Here is a 27,549-nt window from a genome sequence, read left to right on the forward strand (position 1 = left end):
GCCCGGAAAAAAAAATCCAGGTTTTTCCCCCCATTTTTTTCCTGAAACCTTTTTTATTTTTTTCCGAAAAAATGGAAACATTGAAAAAAAAAGAAAAGAAAACTGATTATGGAATGCTTTATTTTAACATGATGAATAAAATATTTTAAGACAAGGTGTTCAAATATTTTCCAAATCATTTCTGAAAAATATGTATGGTATCAGATTATTCTAATTTCTGTGCATTGAGAACAAGCAAGTCCTAGGTCATGCCCATTCATTGGAACTTAGCCCTACGCACCCTTCTATACACTTCCCCCCTCCAATTCTTTTTATGAGAATGAGTTTTTTATTTTTATTTAATACTGTGGAGAGGAAATATGAATAATTGTTACTTCTGGATTTTTAAAAATTGTTTTGTGGAGGGTTTTTTGTCTGTTCCACATAAACTAGTAAACAGTTCATGAGATTGTTGCTCCATTTGTTACAATTACAAATAAATATGATTTTAAAAGTAAATTCTGTTTGTAATAATTGTTTGGATACACTATATTTTTAATATGCTAGTTGTGATAATTTCATGCCAAGTAAAATTTCCATAGTTATATTTTATGTTCCTATAGTAACAGAACGATTTTCAATCTGGAAAAGAAAAAAGAAGTGCTAATGTAGTATTTTTTTCGATTTTCCCTAAAAGTTCCGTTTCCCCCCCAAAAAAGCTAGGCTTTTTTCTGAGCTTCAAAATTTCCGGAAATTTTACATTTCTAGGAAGGGAGACCTGGCAGCTGTGTTGAGGCTGGCCAGGTGCCCGTGGGTGGGTGGGAGATTGAGGAGGGGTGTGCTTGGCCTGCAGGGGGGCACCTTGCCTGGGTGGGGCATCCTAGCACCAGTGCTGAATGTAACATAGAAGGTAGCTTTGGAATGTGCACAAAGAAAGGATCAAATGACTAGAGTAGAAAGGGCTAAACTATGAAAGAACCCAGGTAGGGAACCAACTTATGTGAGTAGGAACAGGAAGAAAGGAAGTTATATTCACTATAGCTCCAGACAGGGAAAGAACTGGACTTGTTAAACTGTGCGCCTGTCTGAAACCATGCTGTCTCCTTGCTCTGATACCAAACATTAAGATCACAACAACTAGCAGATTCCCCACCACCATCACCACCATTCGTGGTAGGGCAGGAAAAAAAAATACCGTGGTACTGAGGCCCAAAGTGCACTGGTTGAAGTGGTGGACCTAGGGTAATCTGGCACAATTCCAGCTCTCCCGTGGAAGCTTGTTAGCTTTCTAGATGATCCTTTAGGCCAGTCACAATCTCCCAACATAGCCTACTTCACTGGGTTCTTGTTGTGAAGATAAGGTGGAGAATGATGTGATAAGTCACTTTGGTTCCCCATGAGGGAGAAAAGCAGGATACGAATTCTTTTTTTAAAAAAAAAATACCCATAAATATTAAGCATGGAGGGAAATGGTCTATTCTACCCAGATGGCATGCTATTGCTAAGGCACTAGATTCTTTTCATGGAGAAGAGCAAGGTTGGGAAACCATGTTGATGAATGGGAAGCCTAGACAATTACAACACAGTCTTTTGTGGAAGTGCTCGAGATGTTACAAAAATGTTGTCAAAAGACTATTAAACTCAGGGTCGGATTAACAATTAGGCCAAGTAGGCACTGGCCTATGGGCCCCCTTGCCTTTAGGGGCCACAGGCCAGCTTCCCCCTCCCCCAGTTTCCCCCTTGCTTTCAGCCTTTCCAGCCTGCAGCCAGCAACTGAGCCACTCTGCCCAATTTGCCTGGTAGGGCTGCTGCGGGCGTCATTGCCAAGTTTGCCTCTCTCTGCCTCTCCCCTGCAGCTTTGTCAAAGGGGCTTTTGAGAAGGTGCCTGCAGCAGGGGCCATGGGTGGCAGGGCAGGCGCTCCGACTCTGAGATAATTTCCAATGGGGACCCCAAGATTTCAACTGCCTAGGGGCCTCCACAGGGTTTAATCTGGCACTGATTAAGTTACTCTACCCCTTATTTCAGTCTGGGTTCACACATATGCCTTCCCCCCCACCCCCCACATACATTTTCTTATTTTCCTCAAGTCTTCTGACCATTCAGCCTCATAAGACACTCCACTGGTCGCCCCACCGTTTTCCCAGACACTCTCTCCAAAACACAAACACTTGCATGGAATGATTCAATTTGAATATTGTTCCCTGTGCTTCCTCCTGACTTCTTTAGAATTCCTCCTGACTTCTTTAGAATTCAGAAGGGGCATCTGAAGGCCGGACTACTAAAGGATATTTTATACGAATGAAACGCTCCATTGCTTAAGTCTCTGGCAGCGCCTGCCTTTCTAGCAGCTTAGGTTATGGGCGATGGTGTAACAAAACCTTTAATGACATAATAGAGGCCAAAGTTATTTTGGTTTTGATTCTTGCTTCTTCTTTTTTTTAAACCACAATGCTAGCAGATGGCTTTGCTGTACATCTTTGTTGCGATACTCACCAACAAGCTTGGGTTCTGGGGAAATAATTCTATTTGCAATTAGCAATTATGTTGATGGTGGGTTTGGATTCGAGGAGAGCTCACGCAACAGGAATTTTCTCCCTGTCCACCGTGGTACCATCCAAAATGTGTCCAAGGAATTCAAGTGGTCCCAAGAACAGCACTATGGCATGGGGTGGGGGAGTAGCCGCAATAGAGGGAAGTAGGGTTGCCACTTCTCAGATGGAGGGAAGGGATCCCCTGGTTTGGAGGCCCTCCCCCCACTTCAGGGTCATCAGAAAGCCGGGGGGGGGCAAGGGAAATGTCTGCTGGGCACACCAGTATGCCCTGTGGAGATCAAATCCCATACTGATCCACAGGTATTGGGGGCTCTGGTGGGGGCTGATTTTTGAGGTAGAGGCACCAAATTTGCAACATAGCATCTGATGCCTCTCCTCAAAACGCTCTCTAAGTTTCAAAAAGATTGGATCATGGAGTCCAATTCTATGATTCCCCCACAAAAAAATGTGCCTCTATTCTTCATTATTTCCAATGGAGGGAAGGCATTTAAAAGGTGTGCGGTCCCTTCAAATATGATGGCCAGAACTCCCTTTCAGTGTTCAACCTTGCTCCTGGCTCCACCCCAATGTCTCCTGGCTCCAGCCCCAGAGTCCCCAGATATTTCTTGAATTGGACTTGGCAATTCTAGAAGGAAGAATCAGTAAAAACTACACAATCTTCTCTACAAGTGATTTTTAAAACTTTACTGTATTTTAATTTAACAATTATAAAAAACAGGAACATGACCACTCATAACTAATTCTCCATAGATTATAACAGGGATTCCCAGCAGGGTGCCTATGAGTACAATGGTGCCCACCATCAATTTTGTTTTGTGTTCACCAAGTGTTTGGTGCAGTGGTTAAGCGTGTGGATTCTTATCTGGGAGAACCGGGTTCGATTTCCCCACTCCTCCACTTGCAGCTGCTGGAACGGCCTTGGGTCAGCCATAGCTCTCGTAGGAGTTGTCCTTGAAAGGGCAGCTTCTGTGAGAGCTCTCTGAGCCCCACCTACCTCACAGGGTATTTGTTGTGGGGTATGGGGAGGTAAAGGAGATTATGACCACTCTGAGATTCAGAGTGTAGGGCAGGACAGAAATCCGATATTTTCTTCTTTTTTATAGAAAGCGGGAAGGGCCAGGTAGGGCTCTTGCCCAGTAGGGCTTCTGATTTGCCACTGGAGGTCTATTAAAATCTCAGCTTTATTAGAGAATTACAAATGAACAGATTCCATTCACTTGAGGATCCTGCAGTAACTCTTCAGACAACGGCTGTGTTCCCAAAGGATTGGCTGGAGCAATCTGCCCAGCCTGGCTCTTGAGATGCCAAAACCACAGGGTGACAAGGGACTCATCCTGGCCTGTGAGGGCTAGTCTCTCAGGTGCTTTTAAAAAAAGATCTGAAAGCCAAGGAGATATGCAGGCACTGAGGACCGATCTCTCTAGCCCCCTAGAAACATATTTTCATGCTAGGGTTGCCAGCTTCTGGGTGGGCCTGGAGATTTCCCAGAATTATATTTTATATAATAATGACAATAATAAGTAAAACACTAAAAATACTAATAATTAACCCATTGATTACACTGAACACGCAACCGCCCTAGTGGATTTCTAAAAAATAGACTTCTCTGGCTTGGTGGTCATCACTGTTGCTAAGGGTGGACACAACTACTGTGCTTGGCTACCCACCTCCTCAGATGACTTATTCTCAGTCAGGGGCAACCTTGGGTTGATTGAGGGTCTCTTCCTTGTATAAGCGTTAACATCCAACAACAATACTGATAGAAGGAAGAGAAAAAGCTGAGAAGGCAGAAAAAGCATTTCGGCCCATGGTTCGTCCAGGAAGGTCATGCCAGAGGGCAGCACTGGAATTTAGTAGTGACATGTTCAAGGTAGTGCACTGCACATGATCTGGGCAGAAGCCACTTCTGGCCTTCCTGTTCCCCTACTAGCATGGTGGTGTCACTATGACTAAAAGTTCTATCTCTTCCACATAAACCCCTCAGCCAGAATGCAATGGCAAGCATGCACAAACAGGAAGATGGCTGAGGCTCTGTTAGGCTGGTAGTCTCTAGAGCTGGGGTGTCAAACATGCAGCCCAAGGGCCAGAGCAGGCCCCTGGAGGGCTTCTATCAGGCCCGCAAGCAACTCACTGTCATCTGCTTCCTTCTATCTCTCTTGCTTCCTTCTGCATCACAACTTGCTTTGCCAGGTTTGCTCAATCTCACAGGAGCTACAGAGCAAAGCCTCTCTATTTCCATTGGCTGACTAGCAAATGAAGCAACTTATGTACAAAAGCTCACAGTGCCCAGCCATTTCATAAGAACATAAGAGAAGCCATGTTGGATCAGGCCAGTGGTCCATCCAGTCCAACACTTTGTGTCACACAGTGGCCAATATATATGTTTGTGCATATATATACACACACACATATACATACACACGCACACATATACTGTGGCTAATAGCCACTGATGGACCTCTGCTCCATATTTTTATCCAATCTCCTCTTAAAGCTGGCTATGAACAAGTTAAAGAGAATGGGACCCAGTACTGAGCCCTGAGGCACCCCACTGCTTACCATCTTCCACTGTAAAGACTGCCCATTTATACTCACTCTCTGCTTCCTATTAATTAGCCACTTTTTGATCCACAAGAGGTCCTGTCCTTTTACTCCATGACTCTCGAGCTTACTAAGGAGCCTTTGATGAGGAACTTTATCAAAAGCTTTCTGGAAGTCAAGGTAAACAACATCTACTGGGTCCCCTTTGTCCACATGTTTGTTCACCCCCTCAAAGAACTGTAACAGGTTAGTGAGGCAAGATCTTCCCTTACAGAACCCATGCTGAGTATTCCTCAATAACTTGTGTTCATCAATGTGCCTACTCATTCTGTCCTTGATAATGGTTTCTACCAACATTCCCAGTATTGAAGTCAGACTGACAGACCTGTAATTTCCCAGATCTCCTCTGGAACCCTTTTTAAAGATGGGGGTGACATTTGCTTTTTAAAGATGGGGGTGACATTTCATGTTTTTCCCTTGGTCTTAGGTTCTTGACCATGAGATTTCTGTAATGAATGTCAATAAATCAAAAGTAGGTTTGCAACTTACAGACATACATGTCAACAACACCTGAACAGCCTACTCAAGATTGCTAGAGCACAGACATCGTCTCCAGAGTTTGATGCAATAATTCAGAGCAAAAGGTGTCAGTTATCAGAAACTGTTTAAATAAACAAACTATTGCAAGACTGCTAATCTTTTAAGCATATCTTAATTAAAAAAAAAACTTCAATTGTGTTTGTGTATGTCCTTTATAAAATTTATCTCTCCACTACCTGGCATTACATTTTATGACACACTTGGCCTGGCCCAACAAGGTCTCATCCGACCCTCATAACAAATGAGTTCTACACCCCTGTTCTAGGGTTTATTCTGAGTTCATGCAGAACCACAGTGATGCCAAACAAGACCACTCATGGTGCCATCCGAAGCAGGTAATACTCAGGATCCTAGCCAGGTCTATTCTGTGGTGTTCACTCCCATGAAATGGTTCTTAGGATTGTACTTTGAGCTTTTAGCATCCCGCATGAACTGAGTGTGTCCTGTAGAACATGCCCCAGAATCCTTTCCAATGTACAGAATTTACCTGGATCAAATGCTAATGTAGGAAATATTCCTTGTAGGCAGAGTGCTAATTTTTAAGCATATTTTATTTTAATTTTTTTTTAAAAAATTAATTGTATTTGTCTGTGTCCTTTATAAAGTTTATATTTCCTCTATCTGGCATTACATCTTAGGACACACATGGCTCAGCCCGTTTATGTCAGATCCGGCCCTCATGAATTCGACACCCCTACTCTAGACAGAGTAATAGTGGTCTCTGAACTGGTGGGGTGGGCAGTTTCCTTTACTACGTGTAGGGAAATGAAGCAGGAGTTGCTGAAAAATCTTAATGGGATTGATAAATCAGATCCAGGTTCCAACAGTTCCATCAGTTCCAGCTCATCTGGAGGATAGTATTTTAATAAACCGGCACAAACCTCCAGGTGATACTTATTTTACAGAGCTTTAAAATTGTCTTTCATCCTGGCTGTAGCTCTTCCATCTTTCTTGCACTGAAATTGTGAAGTGTATGTACTACAAAAACATCCCCCCCCCTCCCAGCAGTGTGGATTTATTACCACTCCTGTGCAATATGAGGACAAATCTGTTCACATTTAATCGCCAAAGTTCAGAAAGTTTTCTATTTCTGCCCAGAGGCTGAGCCATATTTATTGTAAAAAGTGTGGGAATCACGCTAAGGGGATTTCGTCTCTCTTTCTCAGGTATAGCACAAGGTGTGGGATTGAATTCCCAAGAAGGAACTCTTGCCAAAAGTTCCTGCACAGGCCTCAGCATGACTAGTTTCTGAGTGTATAGTCCCAAGTATGAAACTTGAGTACACTGAAGATTTACACCTTCTGCATGTTTAGCACAAACAAGTAACCTATTCTTGGGACTGCGTTATAGCCAAGACTTGTCATATCTTTGTGTTTTATTTTATGATTCCTAGCATAGAAACATTGGCACAAATCATGGTTTATATCTGAAAATGTCACATGGGAAGACTGGTTGCATGAGAAAAAAAGCCCAAATGATGCAAGACTTCAGAGCACACCTACAAACAGCTAAGGTCTAAAGACCTAAATAACTGTTCCCTTTTCCCATGGAGCTAGGGTTACCAACCTCAAGAATGGACCTGTTGTTCTCCCAGAATTACAACTGATCTCCTGGCTACAAAGTGAAGGAAGTGGCTGCTTCGGTGGGTGGACATTGTCATGATCCGGGAGATGTAAGGTGCTTCAGAGCTTCCCAGGAGTTTCCTTGGACTCTGAGAACCACTTGCTTTTCCACAGAAGAGGGCCATAAAATGCACCAAGAGGTCAACAAGAGCAGAAATGGTTCCTGCACAGAGATAACCAGGGGTCGTTGTGCAGAAAAAAATAGGTGGTGGAGCTCATTAGCATAACTCATTAGCATATGCCACCTCCCTACCAGCCAAAAGCAACCCGATGCAAGAGAAGAGAGCCCTGGGCAAGTGAGGCCTGCTTGGGCTGGCTAGAGATCCAGCCAGCCCAAGCAGGCCTCGCTTGCTGGGGGCTCTCCTGTGCTGCCCGCCCCCCACAGTCAAAAGACCAGCAAGCCACTTGCCACCAAAAATCATATAAGAAGTGGAGAAATGGTGGTGTGGGCTTCTCCTGAGGCTAATGAGGACTGCTGGGGGCATGGCAAAGCCCCTGGTGGCTGGCTGGCTGGCTGCTCTCCTAATCCAGGGATTGCTATGCAGCTGCACCTACTATTCAATGGACAAAGTAGCTGGAGAAGAGGAGGGGGAGCCATCAGAAAAGTTCAGGAGCTGTGCTCCTGTGAGCTCCTGCTGAAACAGATGCCTGGAGATAACCATTTGCTATCCATTGCAAAATGAATAGCTGTTGTAGAACATGACCTCGGTATTGAGACGTGTGAAACAGCCATCCTTGGATGACTGGGAGAGCAGGGTCCACCATCCACAGGGGAGCCAGCTCCCTAAATCTGGATTGGATAAGGGACTTCCTGGAGCTAAGGCAGAGATGATTAAAAGGTTGGAAACATCCAATTAACATTATTCAAATGCCAGTAATTGGATTCCACAGCATGGAGCAGCTGGGGTCAGGATTTGCATTTGCTCCGCGCACATCCAAGATGGAATGTCGGAAGTAAACCTTCTGTATAATTAAGTTTAGTTTAGTGAGATGATTTTCCTATTTCTTTCTTTAGATCTGTGCAGCTAGTGGGCTTTATAGTCATTTCCCCTTGCCTTGAGTCCCCGCCCCCCACCCACCCACCCACCCAAGTCACAGTTTGCTTTTGGCAACCCTGTAGGCTTTCTAAGGCATTCAGAGGTGATTTGCCATTGACTGGCTCTCAATAGAGACCCTGGTATTCTCCGGAGGTCTCCCATCCAAATGCTAGCCAGGACTGACTCTGCTTAGCTTCTGAGATGTGACAAGACTGTGCTAGCCTGGGCTATCTAGGTTAGGGCCGGTTTGGTGTAGTGGTTAAGCGCGCGGACTCTCATCTGGGAGAACCGGGTTTGATTCCCCACTCCTCCACTTGCACCTGCTGGGATGGCCTTGGGTCAGCCATAGCTTTCACAGGAGTTGTCCTTGAAAGGGCAGATGCCGTGAGAGTCCTCTCAGCCCCACCCGCATCACAGGGTGTCTGTTGTGGGGGAGGAAGATAAAGGAGATTGTGAGCCGCTCTGAGACTCTGAGATTTGGAGTGGAGGGCGGGATATAAATCCAATATCATCATCATCATCATCATCATCATCATCATCATCATCATCATCATCATCATCATCATCATCATCACCTCTAGCAATAAAGGTGTTTTTCCTGTTTAAGAAAGCAGACTGTTCTTCAGCTTCTCCTGCATGCCTGGTCCTTCATTCATGCTAACATACAAGTGCAGGGGAAGGGCTGTAGAGGCTGGGAAACTCTGCCCATTGTACATACCCTGAGGCAACCTTTACTAGTGTTTTCCAGGCCACTGGTAATGTGGGAGGTTGGATTTAGCTTGGGGTGGTGGCACCAAGGAAGAAGACTCATAGACAGTGGGTGGGTTTATGACAAACTTTACTACAGAGCCCAGGAGAAACAGAAGTCCTAGAGCAGGGGTGGCCAAACCTGCTTAACGTCAGAGCCACATAAAACAAATGTCAGATGTTTGAGAGCCGCAAGACATGAACAAACATTACGCACATGTCTTTATTAAAACTCTTAATACTTTCTTTGCACAGAAAGATAAAATATGTATGTATGCACTTTGCAACATGACCATGCTAGAAGGAGACTTTTATAAAAAACAAAACAAAATCTGGGAATAACAGTTCCTGTAAGACCGACATAGGGAAAGGTTATGGAATTATTTTTTGGCACGAGTGAGACAAGGGAACACACATGTACCATATAAATCACTGACCACTGTTTGCATCATTATGCATCTCTCTTTGCTTTGACACCAAGGTTAGTAAATGCAGCTCCTACAAGAGCTATGAAACTAAGGGGAAACCCTGCTCAACCTTCAATTCTGTCTCTTCTTCCAGTGTCTCCCTCGGCTTTTGCACTCTCTTTCCCAGCTGTACATCTCCGGGTGACCTCTGTAGTAGAGGAATAGAGCTTGCAAGCCTGCCTATTTTCCCCTCCTTCCCCGCTTCACACATGGGGGAAATAGTCGCCTACCAATGGGTCAGCACTCAGAGGTTGACTAAGGTCTCTATGCTAAGCATGCTTACTTAAGAGTAAGCCTGTATTAAGTTCTTCCTTAGTCTCCAGGAACAGCATAATCTGTGTGAAAGAGCCGCATGTGGCTCCTGAACCACAGTTTGGCCAGCCCTGTCCAAAAAAAAGGTAAAGGTAATCCCCTGTGCAAGCACCAGTCGTTTTCAACTCTGGGATGACGTTGCTTTCACAACGTTTTCACGGCAGACTTTTTAGGGGGTGGTTTGCCATTGCCTTCCCCAGTCATCTACACTTTCCCCCCAGCAAGCTGGGTACTCATTTGACCAACCTTGGAAGGATGGAAGGCTAACCTGGAGCTGGCTACCTGAACCAGCTTCCTCTGGGATCGAACTCAGATCGTAAGCAGAGGGTTCCAACTGCAGTACTGCAGCTTTACCACTCTGTGCCACGGGGCTCTTAGCCCTGTCCTAGAGGGACAATATATCCCAGCTCAGCACCCTCCCCAAGCACCAACCCTAAATCTAGAGAGGGTATAGTAGCATTCTTGAAACAAAGAATGCTCATCAGCGTTTCAAATTACAATCCCAGGATTCCTTGGGAGAAACTATAGCAGTTAAACTGCTGTGAAAGGGATGTATGTTTAAAATATAAATATGAGTTGACAGAAAGTGCCTGGGCCTTTCTGAAAGAATTCTTCTCAATCTGGAAATATATCACAGATGACAGTGTTTTATTGGGGGAGTGGGGGGGAGATGTACCATTTCAGACTGCAGCTGCATCCACATACCTTCGGAAATTGCACTTCTGTGGCACCGTAGCTATCCTTCACCTCCTTGGATTGTCTTCTCCACACAGCAGTCATGAATAATTCCTACCCAGCAATGACAGCTCATGACCTGGCCATGTGCAGATGCCGCCTGAAAGCGAGGGACAGCATCTCTGCATCGTTGCCTCGTGTTACACCTATGGCTTTCTTTGTAGCAGGAACTCCTTTGCATATTAGGCCACACCCCCATGTGGTCAATCCTCCAAGAGTTTACAGTAGGCCCTGTAACGAGAGTCTTGTAAGCTCTTGGAGGACTGGCTACATCAGGGAGTTGTTGCTACAAAAAATGCGCTGGTTACCCCACCCCCATGCACTTGTAATATAAGTGAGAAGCCCATTTTGGATGTTCAGGAATGTGGACAATGAATGTATGTGAGTGTGAGTGAGGGTCAGTGGCAGCAAATGGGATCAAGCTGACAGCCTCTAGTTCTGTTAATGAGCACTCAATGGACGTTATCCATATGCATATAGGGTAAGCACATGAGCGTAGGCTGTGCATGTACATTCCGGCAAAGCATCAAAGCCAAGGGGAGAGCTTGCTGCTGTGATCTAGGGTTGCCAAGTCCAATTCAAGGAATATCTGGGGACTTTGGGGGTGGAGCCAGGAGACTTTGGGGGTGGTTAAATTATGTGACAAGCATAATTTAACTCCAAGGGAGTTCTGGGCATAATATTTAAAGGGACAGCACACCTTTTAAAATGCCTTGCTTTCATAGAAAATAATGAAGGATAGGGGCACCTTCTTTTGGGGCTCATAGAATTGGACCCCCTGGTCCAATCCTTTTGAAACTTGGGACATATTTTTGGGGAAGGCACTAGATGCTATACTGAAAATTTGGCACCTCTATCTCAAAAAAAGCCCCCCCCAGAGTCCCCGATACTCGTGGATCAATTTCCCATCATTCCCTATGGGAATCATTCATGAAGATGCATGGTGGCTGTGGGGGTTGGGCTTCCCCGCTGGCCAGCTGACTGGGGGAGGGGGGAAGCCTGTAAAACTGGGGGATCCCCCACTGGGACCTGGGGACTGGGAAGCCTACTGTGATCCCATTCGCCCTACATGACTTCCCTGTGTAACCCTTTTAGACTAAAAGGGCCAGGTTAATGGTCAGAGAATCCATTCAAAACCTGAACGCATCTAAACAAGTAATATTTATTGAAAGGTGGTGGAAAACAATAGGTAAGGTCAGACTGGGAGTTTTAACAAACAGCAGGGCTTTTCTTCCGGGGGAACATTTTATGGCCAACGGGGAACAGGAAGGATTTGGTGACATGACACCTAAAAAACAAAGAGATTTATGCTCCACTTTTCTCCTTGGTGGAGAACTAGAGCAGCTTGCAACATTGTTCTCTCCTCCTCCATTTTATCCTCAAAATGGATTTTTCATTAGGCTCAGAGAGCTTGACTGACCTAAGATCACACAGCAGCCTTCCACAGCGAAGTATGGATTTGAACCTGGACTTCCCGGATCCTAATCTGACAGTTTAAGCACAAAGCACATTAGATATCAACTGCATGTTTCATTGATTTGAGCGGGCCTCGGATTCAATGGGAGCTCACAGGAGCATAGCTCCTGAACTTTTCTGAGAGTTCCACCTCCTCCTTCCCACCTTGTCCATTGAATAGTAGGTGCAGCTGCATAACAATCCCTGGATGAGCTCCACCTCCTATTTTTCTACAAAATGACCCCTGGATCAATAACATTATGGTCACTGCTCTCAAGCGGTGCAATCACTTTTACATCTCTCACCAAGTCTTGGGCATTTCTTAGGACCAAATCCAGGATCATCCCACCCCTGGGAGGTTCTATAAGAACATAAGAGAAGCCATGTTAGATCAGGCCAATGGCCCATCCAGTCCAACACTCTGTGTCACACAGTGGCAATATATATATATATATATATATATATATATATATATATATATATATATATATATAAAAAGCAGGTGTGTAGCGCTCAAATTTGAACTGCTGAATATTGATTCGATGAAGGGCCATTCAGACGAGCATCCAAGAATGCGACTCATTCTGTTGTTGAGCGATCAGACATCCAATACTATCACGCTGTTTTCATGGAGCATGCATGATCAGATGGTGATTTCTTGGGGGGGGGGACCATTGAACATGCGCCCAACTGTTTGGAGGTGGGAAATAAAACATTGCTTCAGAGGCAGGGGGGGAAGGGAGGAAAGTTTCCAGAATTAATGTTGCCAATTCAAACCAAGGAACTGACAGGAATTACTTTCCTAGAAATTGGCAGTGACAATGATATCTGGAAATCCTCCACATTGAAAAAAAAGATTTCCCCCCCCCCTGTTCTGAATAGTGGGATAATGCCCCCCCCCTCCGATCCCGTGTTGATTGGAGAAGCAGAAGAGTCACCTCAGATTCCCGGATGATCTGGCAATGCGCACGTCTGCTGGGGCTTTTTTAAAAAAAAAAGGTGGGAGGGGCGGTAAACATTCCAAGGGGCAGTATCGCGTGTGAGCTGTCCAAACAGGAAAAAGCCAATCTTGTGCCACTTTTTTGAAAAATGGCCAGACTTTCTGCGCTGTCAAATTAATGCGGCATTGAGACGCAGCAAGCTGGGATGACCCTGGATGACGCTCAACTGCCAGATGTGGATGTCTGAACGAACACATTTAATCCATCAGCGAGACGGAGCTGTGTTGCCACTAATGGTACGTCTGAACACACCCCAGCCTGAGAGGGAAGAATTTTCCTGTGCCTCGTAGAAGCCGTAATCTTCATTTCCAGATAACCTGCCTTGTCTGTGTTTTATAGGCCTCTTTATGTACTGGGCCAGATAGTCCATGAAATGGTAAAGCCAGACTCCACAGAGCCGTAGAAGTACTCAAGGATGATGTAGAGCCTGAAAAAACCCAGAACTAACCCATGAGCCGTGGCACAGAGACCAATGAGGACTTGGAAGAAGTATTTATCTAAAAACAAGATCGAACTAGCAAACTGACAAAGAGTCAGGAAGACATTAGTCCTTTTCACGTGACGGACAGCCAATGCCAATTTGACTGGCGCATGGAACAAAGAAGTCCCCATTTTGCTTTGTGTTCTAGTTGAAACGTAATTATTTCCTCCTCCAGAACTCTGTGCCAATAATGGTCTTCAGAGATCAAGCTGCAACTTCTAAATGTTTCCCATATCACAGGATTAAGCCTCTAGGTTTACCCTAATCCTGTCCCCTTCAAATTTCCTGCTCACACACATTTTTACACATATCAGATTTAATTTATGGTTTAGGAAACACAGCCAACCAATCAAAGCTTTGAGATTTGGGGAGGCTGCAATAATACTTGAAGTGATGTGGAGAGATTTCCTGTCTATGCAGCTAGGTAATTTTAGAGTTTGAACTGGATGCCTCCCTGCTTTAGATGGCAATACAATTGTACTTAATTTACTTCCAATCTGATGCACAGAATGAATGTTCAAGCAGGGCTTCTACCACTTGCAAACAGCTTGTGGGGCAGATGTGAGCTTCCAATGAGATCTGAATCCCAGGGTGTCTTATTTCTTAGTTTAGGAATTGAGTTTGGGGGGTTTCGTTAGGACACATGACCTCTCTCCCTATTGGCCTTTACCAGGGCTTTTTTTTTTAAGCAGGAATGCACAGGAACACAGTTCTGGCTGGCTTGGTGCCAGAGGGTGTGACCTAATATGCAAATCAACTCATGCTAGGCTTTTTCTCCAAAAAAGCCCTGTGTGAAACAATGGTGACGTCAGGGTGCGTGACCTAACATGCAAATAAGTTCCTGCTGGGCTTTTTCTACCCCAAAAGCCTTGTCCTTTATTCATTGGTAAGGCCAATTGCTAGGAAGCTGACACTTGGGGTGCAGTGGTGAGCAGAAAACATTCTGTGCATGCACAGAAACACTTTCTATTCTATGGGAGCAAGAAAAACAAAAGAGATGACTGGGAAGGGGCATGATAGAAGTTTATAAAATTATGCACAGGGTCAAGAGAGCGGATAAAGAGAGCTTTTTCTCCTTCTCCCAAAATACTAGAACTTGAGCAAATCCAATGAAGCTGATGGACAGTAGATTCAGGACAGAGGGAAATACATTTATACTGTGAGTGATTAAAATGTGGAATTCACTGCCAAAGGACATAGTGGGGGCCACAGATAGCTTTAAGGAGGGATTCGATAGATTCATGAAGGACAGGTCTATTGGCCATGGTGACTGAAAAAAGGTAAAGGTAGTCCCCTGTGCAAACACCAGTTGTTTCCGACTCTGTGGTGACATCGCATCATGACATTTTCACGACAGACTTTTTACGGGGTGGTTTGCCATTGCCTTCCCCGGTCATCTACACTTTCCCCCCAGCAAGCTGGGTACTCATTTGACCGACCTCGGGAGAATGGAAGGCTGAGTCAACCTTGAGCTGGCCACCTGAACCCAGCTTCCACTTGGATTGAACTCAGGTCGTGAGCAGACCTGCAGTACTGAAGCTTTACCACTCTGTGCCACAGGGTTGCTATGGTGACTGAAGGGCACCTCCATTCACAGGCAGTCAGCCTCTGAATCTCAGCGCCAGGAGGCAACATCGGGGGAAGGCCTCCAACTCTCCCCTTTTTATTACCAGTTTTATTAGGAACAGGGAAAAACTGGGAAGATATGAGACAGTGGTGGGATGTTGACGAAATTGCCTGAGCACAAGAAAAAAACATACTAACACAGGATAACGCAAGTGAATTTTTCAAGCAATTTGAAAGATGCCCTAGTCATATACGGGACATTTCTATCCTAGGTACCAGGAGAACTTTCCACATTCGATCCAGCTATGTACAGTGGCCATTTTGGGTCGACAGGCCAATGTGTATATTTTCCAGCTTTGGTATGAGTGAATGCATACCTGCAACAAACTTGGAGTTTTGTCACACTTACTGAAACTGGGAAATACACACATTCGCCCATTCACATGAGTTGACAACAACACGTTGTGGGAGATCTCATGTAGTGCCTTTTCCTGGTACATGAGGTAGAAATGCCTGAAATGTAACTGCTGAAAAGGCTATTAGCCACAGCATATTGTTGGAACTCTCTATCCAGGGCAGTGATGCTCTGTATTCTTGGTGCTTGGGAGGGGGCACAGTGGAAGGGCTTCTAGCCCCACTGGTGGACCTCCTGATGGCACTTGGGTTGCTGGCTGCGTGTGCAGGCTGGAAGGACTGCAAGCAGGGGGGAACCTGGGAAGAAAGCTGGTCCGGAGCCCCTAAAGGCATGGGGGCACATAGGCCAGTGCCTACTTGGCCTAATTGTTAATCCAGCCCTGGCTGTTATAACATCTAAAATCAAGCTCAGCTATGAGTCAGCTTTGAGGTCCACGTAGCCACATGTTTCCACGGTGCTTAAAAGTGTGTTATTGTGACATCTGAATGGAATTTCATACACACAAACTGAGGCTTCCCAGGACAATAGCTTATTTAATTTATTTGTTGCTTCATTTAGGCTTCGCTTTTTCTCCCCAATGGGGATCCGAAGCAACTTACATTGTTCTCCTCTCCTCCATTTTGTACTCACGACAACCCACACATGGTAGGTTAGTCTGTGCACTTGAGATATTTACCAAATCCCCACTCTGCCTTGGAAAGCTGCTGGGTGATTTGAACTCGGATCTCCTAGATACTAGTCCAACATTCTAACCAGGGCTTGTTTTGTAGCAGGAACTCCTTTGCATATAAGGCCACACACCCCTGATGTAGCCAATCGTCCTGGAGCTTACAGTAGGCCCTGTACTAAGAGCCCTGGAAGCTCTTGGAGGACTGGCTACATCAGGAGTGTGTGTGGCCTAATACGCAAAGGAGTCCCTGCTACAAAAAAAGCCCTGATTCTAACCATTGTACCACTCTGTCTCAAAGGATATATTTTGAGTATCTTGGAAGATACATTTGTGACAGTGTTCTCTTTAACAAGAGAAAGGAATTCTTTATTTCGGTTGTACTTTTTGTAAGTGTCATCTTACATTATGTCCCAAAAAGAGGATACGTTTAAAAAAAAAGTTACATTGAAGTCACAGATAGTATCACTTCAGAGTTTTTAGGGATATAGGTCAGCGCACACTCAGTTTCCTAAATAATAGGAATGACTTAACGTTTGAGCTGTTGAATATCAGTAACAGATTCGAAGACTGTTTGACTTAACCCTTATTTTTAAAGTCATGAGCTGTGCTTAATTGCTAAAACACAAAGTGCCAATGTGTAGACTTCCCTTGAAGACACATCTTTCGCCCTGGAAACCATGGCGTTAATCCCAGATGTGTGGGGGCTGTCTGTGGTTGAGTCAGTGGTGAAGGATGGGGGAAAGATTCCCACAGTTCCTGTCACTTCATATATTCCAAGACTGGGCTCTGGAACTCCAAAACTGTTTCCTGGCTCTTGGTAAGCTCTGGCCATGAGGTTTGAGTTTTCCAGATGAACCAAACTGAAATGCAAACATCAGGCGGATGCTTAAAGCCACGCACAAACTGAGGACAGGCTGAGGAATAATAGAAGGACTGTAAAAACCTAGGAGGACCAGCTTTGGCATTATAATTTCTGTATTTGCATGGAAGATGGACTGCAGGGCCCACAATCCTAAGCGAAAGCTTTGGAATATTTGAGACATCTCTGTACTGAAGACTCTATACTGAAGACAGTCACTTTCTCATATTAAAGAACCAACTTTTTTTGGGGGGGGGGGGAGAAGGTAAAGGTAGTCCCCTGTGCAAGCGCTGAGTCGTTACTGACCCATGGAGTGGTGTTGCATCATGACGTTTTCATGGCAGACTTTTTACAGGGTGGTTTGCCATGGCCTTCCCCAGCCATCTACACTTTCTCCCCAGCAAGCTGGGCATTCACTTTACCGAACTCAGAAGGATGGAAGGCTGAGTCAAGCTTGAGCCGGCTACCTGAACCCAGCTTCCATCGGGATCAAACTCGTGAGCAGAGCTTGGACTGCAGTACTGCAGATTACCACTCTGTGCCACGGGACTCCCTATGTTTTGAAAAGAGAAATAGTAATGCAATCTTTAAAACAGTGGGGTCTAGCCAACCACTGTTCAAACAGTCTTCCTCCTTATCTAAGAAGACGTTCTCCGATTAAGTGGCTCTTCTTTTAATAGAAGAGACACTTAAGCTGGAACAAGTTTCCTTTGGCTGAAGGAGGGCTTCAAATTGTGATCAGTCAAGCGGCAAGATAATGGTAGGATAGAGGATGCCAATTCCAGGTTGGGAAACTTCCTGGAGATTTAGAGTGGTGCCTAGGAAGGGTGAGGTTTGAGGATGGGAAGGACCCCAGCAAGACATAACCTCCAGAAACCATTTTCTCCAAGGGAATCGACCTCTGTCATCTGGAGATCCATTGGCTATAGCCAATCTGTTTATGACTCATTTGGAAGAAACGATCATTTTGAATGCATCTGAAAACCCCTTTTTTCCCCTTTTGTACTCCAGTACAAGCACTTTATTGATGACTTGATGATAGTGATGTCCAATAAAACAGTATTGCCAGCTTTTTGTGGAGTGGATGGGCCAAATACATACTCATATTAAGTTTACAACACAGAGCAGTGAGGAGGCTTTTCCATATCTGGATACTGTAATGTATAAATCCTCACAAAGCACAATAGCCTTTAAAACATACAGAAAGCCAATGGAGTGGAATAGCTAACTACAGTTCAAGTCTTTTCACCCAAGAGCTCTTAGCAGAAATCTACCATATGGACAGTACTTAAGGATGAGACGGAACTCATCAGACATCCACAATTTTATTAAAGAAACAACTGTACTAGACAAGCAGTTTTTACAGAGAGGATATCCACCAGATATTTTAAGTAGAACGAGGGCTATCAGATCTGACAGACAGGATTTGATTCAGGATCGTACCGGAGAAGGACATCTAAATAAAATAGTGTTGAGCCTACAATATTCTAGCAAGACTCCAGTAATTAAAGACACCGTTCTTCGACATTGGCAGTTACTCACTGCCATCCCAGGCTGCTCAGAGAAACCGCTGCATATTTGTATTGTAAAATTATTATGAATTGTTGTGATTATATATTACACTGAGAAATAGTTTTGTAAACGGAGAGACCTCCTGGAGGTTAGCATTCTGCTGAGAAAGACATAAGATGGTCATTGAAAAAATAACTAGAGGCTTGGGTGCGCCACTCTTTAAGAATTTTTTCCTCCTCTATGTTTAAACTGATACTTTAAAAGGATATTGCTCTGTGCGAGAAGCTCAGCTGTGGATGAAGATTCTGAAACCAGACCTTTTGTATCCATTACCGGTCAGCTGAATGGATACTTTTATCTCCATGAGTAGCACTACTAGAGATTTTGATGTCTCTACCTGGAGAATTCGTTACAGAATTTTGAAGAGCAGTTTTGACTCATGGAAGTAGGAGAGCATGCTTACTATGAACCTGGTTGTGTGTAATTTCTACTTGTACTATTGAATGTATTGCATTGCTTACTGTGGATTTTGGTATTGTATGTGAGATGCCTGTTTGATATTGGACTTTAATGTATTATTTACTGGGGGTTTCCTTTTCCCACTAGAAGGCTGGAATCCCTACTTTCAACCCCGTCCCCCTCGTTCTTTTGCAGCTTACCAAACAAAGAAACACACTTATCTTGGTTGTTTAAAAGGTGAGGGGGGCGGGTCAACACTGAAAAAGCCATATCTCTGGTTGCCACCCACCTCACTTTTGTAGGGCTTAGGAAGGGGATCTTAACCTATGGGCTGGACAATACATAAGGAGGCAGCCCTTTAGTGGACATACAGATTCCCAAGATATAGGTGCTCAGTTTTGAGTTAAATAGATTCATGTGACTATGGTGTTAGGCACACAGAGATTGCTTGGGATGTCCCTTCTGTGTAGGTAAATGTGTACTTCATGCAAGATAGCATATCTTTGCACCGCAAGAATAAATGGTAGACATATGCTCTCTTAAGCAAAAATATTATCACTTCTATCATTACACAAAAGGTTAGGCCTTTCTAACTTCTTTTAAATCAACGGCTAAGAAAGGTGCAACTGTCTAGGACTTTACCATTACATCCTACTGTCTGTTTACATGATAGCTTATAGAAGAAAAATCATTGTGTCAAGCAGGACTTTTTTTGAGCAAGAACACAGTTCCGTCTGGCTTGCTCTCACAGGGTGTGGCCTAATATGCAAATGAGTTCCTGCTGGGCTTTTTCTTCAAAAAAGGCCCTGGTGTCAAGGTAATTCAAATTTATGTTTTGACGGAACAGAGGGAAAGGAGGAAGACAGGAAAGGAAAAGGCCTGGGAAGCAACGGATGGATGGTACTGTGAATAGTCTATAGCATGGGTATGCATTTCCTAGCTGTCTGCTTTTCTGGTAGATAAGGATCTCCTGGGTGAGGGTACCATCCTCAAGAATTTCATGGCATGGAGGGGAAAATGACAGTCAGAGATGTGTTTCCAATTAAAACAAATAGCGAAAAAGAAAATGAAAATGTTTCCTAATGAAAATAAAGAAGAATTAGCAAAAAACCCCAAACGGTAACCAAGCACCTTCCTGTGGTCTTCTATTACTATCAGTTTAAGGACAAGTCCCAGAGGCTCCCTAGAAAGGAGAGTCTTGTGACTAGAATTGGAGGAGGAGTCAGAGTGACTGAGGCCCAGCTGCAGCCTGGTCTGTTAGTTGGCTGTCGGGTTTCAATCAATTAACACAGTTTTTGTGGTGATGGCAGCCTCCAGGTCTGACTCTTTTATCCCGGAGAACTGATCCCTGAAGTTTGGAAGCGGGTTGCAATTCCAGGGGAATCTCCAGATCCCAACCTGGAGGCTGGGATCCCGAAATCTCATTTAGAGAGTTGCCTCTTGAACTTGTGGCTTGGCAATATAGTGAACAATTTTCTATGTGGGAAATTTCAAAAGGAAAGAAAAGGAAAGAGTTACCCTCAGAAAACCCACAGTGGTAGGTATAGAAAATTAGCCCGTAGAAACGCCGTCCATTCAGTGGCCACAGTTAGCAATACTAGCTAGAGAGAACAGACACATATGGTTCACCTTTGCTGCAAATTCAGGAGGTGATGAAAAAGCATTCCTCATCCTTGAAATTTAGATGAGTGCTTGTAAGTTGTCATGGTAGGGTTGCCAACATCCATGTGGCACCTGGAGACCTGCTATTATGATTGATCTCTAGATAACTAAGATCAGCCCTCCTGGAGAAAATGGCTGCTTTGAAGGATGGATTCTATGGTATTATACCCTGCTGAGGTCCTTGCTCCAAACCTCATCTTCCCCAAGTTCCACCCCACCCCCAAATAACCAGGTATTGCTGAGCTGTCAGGTTAGAATTAATAAAAGGAAGTACTTCTTCACCCAAAGGGTGATTGACACATGGAATTCACTGCCACAGGAGGTGGCGGCGGCTATAAGCATAGACAGCTTCAAGAGGGGATTGGATAAACATATGGAGCAGAGGTCCATCAGTGGCTATTACCCACAGCGTATTGTTGGAACTCTCTGTCTGGGGCAGTGATGCTGTGTATTCTTGGTTCTTGGGAGGGGCCACAGTGGGAGGGCTTCTATGGAAGGAAGAAAGGAAGAAAGGAAGGAAGGAAGGAAGGAAGGAAGGAGGAAGGAAGGAAGGAAGGAAGGAAGGAAGGAAGGAAGGAAGGAAGGAAGGAAGGAAGGAAGGAAGGAAGGAAGGAAGGGAGGGAGGGAGGGAGGGAGGGAGGGAGGGGGAAGTAGAGGTAGAAAGGAAGCAACTTTAACTTTAAATGCATTCTCCAATGATGGACCTCCCAATGGCACCTGAGGGTTTTTTTGGCCACTGTGTTGGACTGGATGGGCCACTGGCTCGATCCAACATGGCTTCTCTTATGTTCTTATGTTCCCAACCCAGAGCTAGCAACCGTAGGTCATGGGTATGGTTCCTGCTTCTTCAAAGCAATGTTTAAAGAAGCCTTGTCAAATTTCTCTAGCAGCTTTTGCTTTCCAAATATCCTCCACATGTAGTCATTGATTGCTTCATCCTAGGAAGATCTTGGCTAAGGGTGGCTTGAAACATTTGCCCCAGTAACTCACTTCTAACAAAGATGATTCAGAGCTTCCTTTGCCTGGTTCTGGAATCTTTCCCTTTCTTTCTTTAGTCTCTTTAAATACACATTGTCTGTGACTATTTGATCAAGAATGAAGAGCTCTGCGCGATCCCCTGCCAGACATCTGTATTTGTTTCTTTGCCTCAGAGCACTGGGAAACGTGTAAAAAAAAAGGGAGTCGTTCATGTTAAATCCAGATGGCACATAAATGTCAGGTCGAGTTTCGGAAGACAGGGTTGAGTGGTCGTTGATGGCAACCAGCGGGAGACGTGACCGATAAGTATTGCTGCCCAGTGATCAGATGAAATTATGCAAAACGAAATTATTCAAGATTTTTTTTCTATGCAGACAACAGACTTGAGGTGGACTAAATTGTTCACAAACTCACTTAGAGAACTATTTGGGACGGTGGCCTACAATGCTATGTATAGCTTGTGGAAACTAGGCTCTTGCCATGGAAGTTTTGCATCATTTAGGCTCTGATCACACACACTACATATATAATGCACTTTCAATCCACTTTCCACCTGGATTTTGCCAATTCACACAGTAAAATCCAGTGGAAAAGTGGATTAAAAGTGCATTATCTAGTGTGCGTATGTGATCACTGCCTTAATGTGTCATGTTAATACTTATCCTTTGTTTCAGTTCTGTTTTTAGACTTCTGTTGTTTCTGCACAGGAACGCATTTTCATATTAAGTTACACCCCCAGATATCACCATTGTTTCACACAGGGCTTTTTTTGTAGAAAAAGTCCAGCAGAGACTCACTTGCATATTAGGCCACAGCCCCTGGTGCCAAGCCATCATGAGAGCCAGTTTGGTGTAGCGGTTAAGTGTGCGGACTCTTATCTGGGAGAACTGGGTTTGATTCCCCACTCCTCCACTTGCACCTGCTGGAATGGCCTTGGGTCAGCCATAACTCTGGCAGAGGTTGTCCTTGAAAGGGCAGCTGCTGTGAGAGCCCTCTCAGCCCCACCCACCTCACAGGGTGTCTGTTGTGGGGAGGGAAGATATAGCAGATTGTAAGCCGCTCTGAGTTGTCAGTTGTTGTCTTCCTTTGTGTTCCTGCTCAAAAAAGCCCTGTTTCTGCAATTCTGCATTGCTCACTGGATGTCTCAACCCTTTGTAACTTTAGATTTGCTATAGCTAATCTGCCCCAAGTCCAAGTGAGAAAGATGGAGTATAAATAAACACTTCAATAAATGATTCTGAGGTGTCTCATTGCTTACCTTTTAACTGATCAAATATAAAAATAAAATAAATGCATGCTGCCTTCTGTAGCTCCAGAAATTCAGCAAAATTTGAAGCTAGCTGCTCTCTAATTAGAACAGAGAAGGGAGCTCTGAGATCTCTTAAGGCAGGAGTGGCCAAACTTGCTCAATGTACGAGCCACATAGAATAAACACCAGATGTTTGAGAGCTGCAAGACACAAATGTCAGATGTTTGAGAGCCACAAGGCAGGAAGAAAGGTATGGGGAGGGAGAGGCAGAAAGGAAGCAACTTTAAATTAATTCTCCAGCTGGCTTGGCTTGGAAAAGTGATTTTAAGAGAGAAATGCCTTTACCAAGCTGGTTGGTGGGGCGGTGGGGGCTTCGAGAGCCACACAATATGTCTGAAAGAGCCACATGTGGCTCCCGAGCCACAGTTTGGCCACCCCTGATTTAAAGTTCATCCATGCCTAGTGTGAGGAATTCAGCCATCAGCTAGATGCCATTTTTTAAACAGAAGGCTAGAGGAGGACCAGAAGTGAATATACCAGTGAGTATTTTAAGGGGCCTTTAAACAAATGCCATTATTTCATTGCCAAGTCCTGTATTTCCCTATGCAGTAAAAATTCCAGGGGTAGCTTTTTACGGGACAGCTTCCTTGCTGAGAAGAGCAGGGTGGCGATTTATGGTGTTCGGGGGAATACATTGCTATTTTTAAAAAAGAGACCAACTGAGCTGCTGGGAAGCAGGCAGACACCCAGACGTCCCAGTTTGTCTTGAAAGCCGCATCCAGTCTCCGAGTCCAAAGCAACAAACCCCTTTCTACCCAATGCTGCTTCCAAAAAGGCAGCTGCAAGGAGGGTTGCCAAGTCCAATTCAAGAAATAACTGGGGAGTTTGGGGGTGGAGCCAGGAGACATTGGGGGTGGAGCCAGGAGCAAGGTTGTGACAAGTTTTTTTCTTTTTAAGAAAATCACTCTCGCTCCAGAATGGGCAGATCCAGGGGTTTTTTTGAGCAGGAATGCACAGGAACACAGTTCCAGCTGGCCACATCAGAGGGTGTGGCCCAATCAGAGGGTGTGGCCTAATAGGCAAACAAGTTCCTGCTGAGCTTTTTCTACAAACAAGCCCTGTGTGAAACGGTGATGTCAGGGAGTGTGGTCTAATATGTAAATGAGTTCCTGCTGGGCTTTTCCCTACAAAAAAGCCCTGGGCAGAACAAAGCACAGAAAAGTCTGTTCCAGCAGAGTGAAAGTAGAGACATTAATGACTAGAAAATATTTCACTTTTATAGAGAGGCTGAGATTTAACACCTTTCTCGCAAGAAGCCAGTGGATGGATAATGTGGGTTTCAGTCCTTCTCGCACTGTATTGAAAATGTGCGCGCACACACACACACACACACACACAACACACACACATCCATATATGTAATATACACACAGGTGCATGGAAAAGCTGGACCTCTGAACACAGAAGACATCTCAGAATAATCTGATAGAATTTCCTCCGAGAAGAAATTAATTCTTTTTTAATGGATGAGGAAGTCTCTTGTGGGTGAGATATTACCGGCTGAGGCTGCTTCCACATGTGGGCAGGAAAAAGCCCTGCCACTGCAGAAGCAGCAGTGAAGGGTAGGGAAGCAAGTGGGGACTGTATCTGCATGCTGCAATCCTGCCCTGTTCACTGCCACCCCCCTGCCCATCACACCCCCTTTCCTTCTGTTGCATTCTCTCAGAAGCAACAATGTTGTGTCCCAAATGTTCGGTGTGCAGTGCCATCAAGGGGCAGCTGGCTGATGGCGACCTCATAGGGTACGTGAGGCACGAGATGAACAGAGGTGTTTTCCCATCGCCATCCTCTGTAGTGTAGTGACCCTGGCCTTCTTTGGTGGTCTCCCATCCAAGGACTAAGCAGGGCCAGCTCTGCTGAGACAGACAACATCAGACAAGCCAGAACCAGCCAGGTCAGGGCATCCCGGTCCCTGATGCTAAGTACTGGAATAAGGAGGCAGTGTAGTTTCAAACGGAGGCACTGTTTCCCATTTGCACGGTCGTGACCCAGTACCGGGCCACGGAAGCCTCACTACCGGGTTATAAGAAAAGTCAAAGCTAGTCCCGCCCCCAGCAAAGCTAGCCCCACCCCATCTCTGTGTTGTGCAGAGAGGAGCTGGGTTGCCTCTCCTTCCTTCTCCCCCGCTGCCAGTGTTTGAGAGAAAAACTAGCATCCACTGGCACTTTAGACCCATGAAGTGTTCTTCAGGGTATGAGCTTTCATGTGCCTTGCAGTATGTTCTTTTGGGGAGATTCACCCCAGAAGGCCTGGGTGGCAAAGAAGGGTGTGTGTGTTTTTTTCAGCCGAGAGGAATGGGGAGTGGGCATTCCAGTAGCTATTTTTTTTAACCAACTGACCCCTGGGCAGAATTGTTGCTGGCTGGGGTCATCTGATGGTGAGTAAGGCTCCCCCCCCCTTTGTCCCCTCCCCCTTCTTTCTTCCCCTGCATGTGATGCTCTGTCTGTATTCTTGGTGCTGGGAGGGGAGCAACAATTCTAGTGCCCTGGCTCCACTGGTGGACATTCTGGTGCTTTTTGGGCATTGTGTGAGATAATTTTTGACTGGATGGTCCACTGGCATGATCCAACATGGCTTCTCTTATGGTCTTATGTTCTTTCTTTCCATGTATTTCTTTTCCTTTCCTTTCCTTTCCTTTCCTTCCATTTCATTCTTTCCCTTTCTTTCCTTCCATTTTTACTGTATGAAACTTTTCTGTGCAACGTACTGTTGTTGCAGACAAAGGAGCTCTGCCAATGAAAAGTTGGCATCCCCAGTTGTAGCCAGCTGGCCTTTCTATGAGATTTCTGTGTGAGTGAGTGAGAGTGGGAGGTGTGGGGCAGAAAGAGATTATTGGAGATTACTGCTGTATATCTCAACAGCACTGGAAGTGATGGTACTATGAACTTGGCACCATTGTACTGGTCCTGCTTTTAACATCTGTCTGACACCAAAATTAAACTCCTCCTGTAGATATTAAAAAGGATGAAAGATGTTCACTGGCTAAATATCTGCACAACAGGTTGGGTGAGAGGAGGCAGGGCTCTGCTGCTGAGCCACACCCACAGGTGATCCCTCAGGTGAGCTGGGCAGGATCCCTGCCCCTCTAAAGCAGAAGAGATTCAGAGAGGGAAAGCCTGGGCAAGATTGTATACATGTGAACATCCATCTCCCTGTTTCTGTGCCTTTTTACATAGCGATCATGGAAATTTAGTACATATATATTTTTAAGTGGCATATAGACATTTTCCCCTCCTTATCACTGTATCAAAATACAACAGGAACTGTGATCTGAAAATCTCTATTACATTGTCATTTGAAATAGGATTCCCATTTTTCGGTAACTTATGGACCAATGTAAATAGGACAGCTCCAGTGGGACACCATCTATGGCTCATTTTCTGGGACAAATATGTATTTTAGATGACATAAATAAAGTTCATAGTGCTGTGTATTTTCAGTAATTTCTTTTTTATCTGATTAGAGCTTAAATGTTTTAAAGCTTGGATTCTGACATCTAAATCACCACTTTCATCACACTTTCTTTCAAGGCTTTCTCCATAATTTATAAGATGACAGAGAAACAATTTGCCACCAATTCCACCTTGAGGAGTCACTTGCTAAGGTGGCAATTTTTACCAATCGTTTGATTAGATTTCCAACCTTTAATTGTTTTAATCTATGTACTTATAAATATTATCTCTCTATATATCCACCACAAGGAATATTTTCCTTCTGTTTTTCATACAGGAGATGGGTACTGATGTGATACATTATATGCAGCATTTAAAACAATGCATTTACTATTGCACAAATATATGCAGATTTAATTAATGAATATTTGCATTTCTCTGTATTTATTTCATGGTATTCCTTCACCTGGCTTTTCTTGTCCTCCATTGTTGTTATACTATCTCTCAATTCTCTGTTCTCCTCTTCTAGCTTCGCCATGATTTAGGGGGACTAGAATTGCCCCTGACATTTACTGGAAATGAAATTTTCAAGCCAAGGAGGACAATTAGCCAAACAAGTCATGGTTCTTTTATTTATTTATTTGTATATTTAAACCTCACTTTTCTCCCCAGTAGAAGCTTATAGCATCATTCTCCCTTCTATGAGGAGAAACTGTCCTGTACATATGAACATGTGAAGCTGCCTTATACTGAATCAGACCTTTGGTCCATCAAAGTCAGTATTGTCTTCTCAGACTGGCAGCGGCTCTCCAGGGCCTCAAGTTGAGGCTTTTCACACCTATTTGCCTGGACCCTTTTTTGGAGATGCCAGGGATTGAACCTGGGACCTTCTGCTTACCAAGTAGATGCTCTACCACTGAGTCATTGTCCCTCCCCAATTTTTACCACATGTGAACAGATGAGCACAATCTGGTATAGAAAAAAGATCCTGAAGCTCTCTGTCATTCAGTTAATAGTGAAACTTTTTTTGTGTGTGTGATCACTAGGCTACTGATTCAAGGAGTGGTCTTTGTAATTTTTGTGGTGACACCTTGTGGTTCTAATTGGTGAACTGTGTCCTTCAATTTGCTGAGCAGAAAGGTTAAAACGGATAAAAGGAAGTACTTCTTCACCCAAAGGGTGATTAACATGTGGAAT

This window comes from Heteronotia binoei, chromosome 10 (genome assembly GCF_032191835.1).
Source record: "Heteronotia binoei isolate CCM8104 ecotype False Entrance Well chromosome 10, APGP_CSIRO_Hbin_v1, whole genome shotgun sequence".
NCBI classification, from domain to species: domain Eukaryota; kingdom Metazoa; phylum Chordata; class Lepidosauria; order Squamata; family Gekkonidae; genus Heteronotia; species Heteronotia binoei.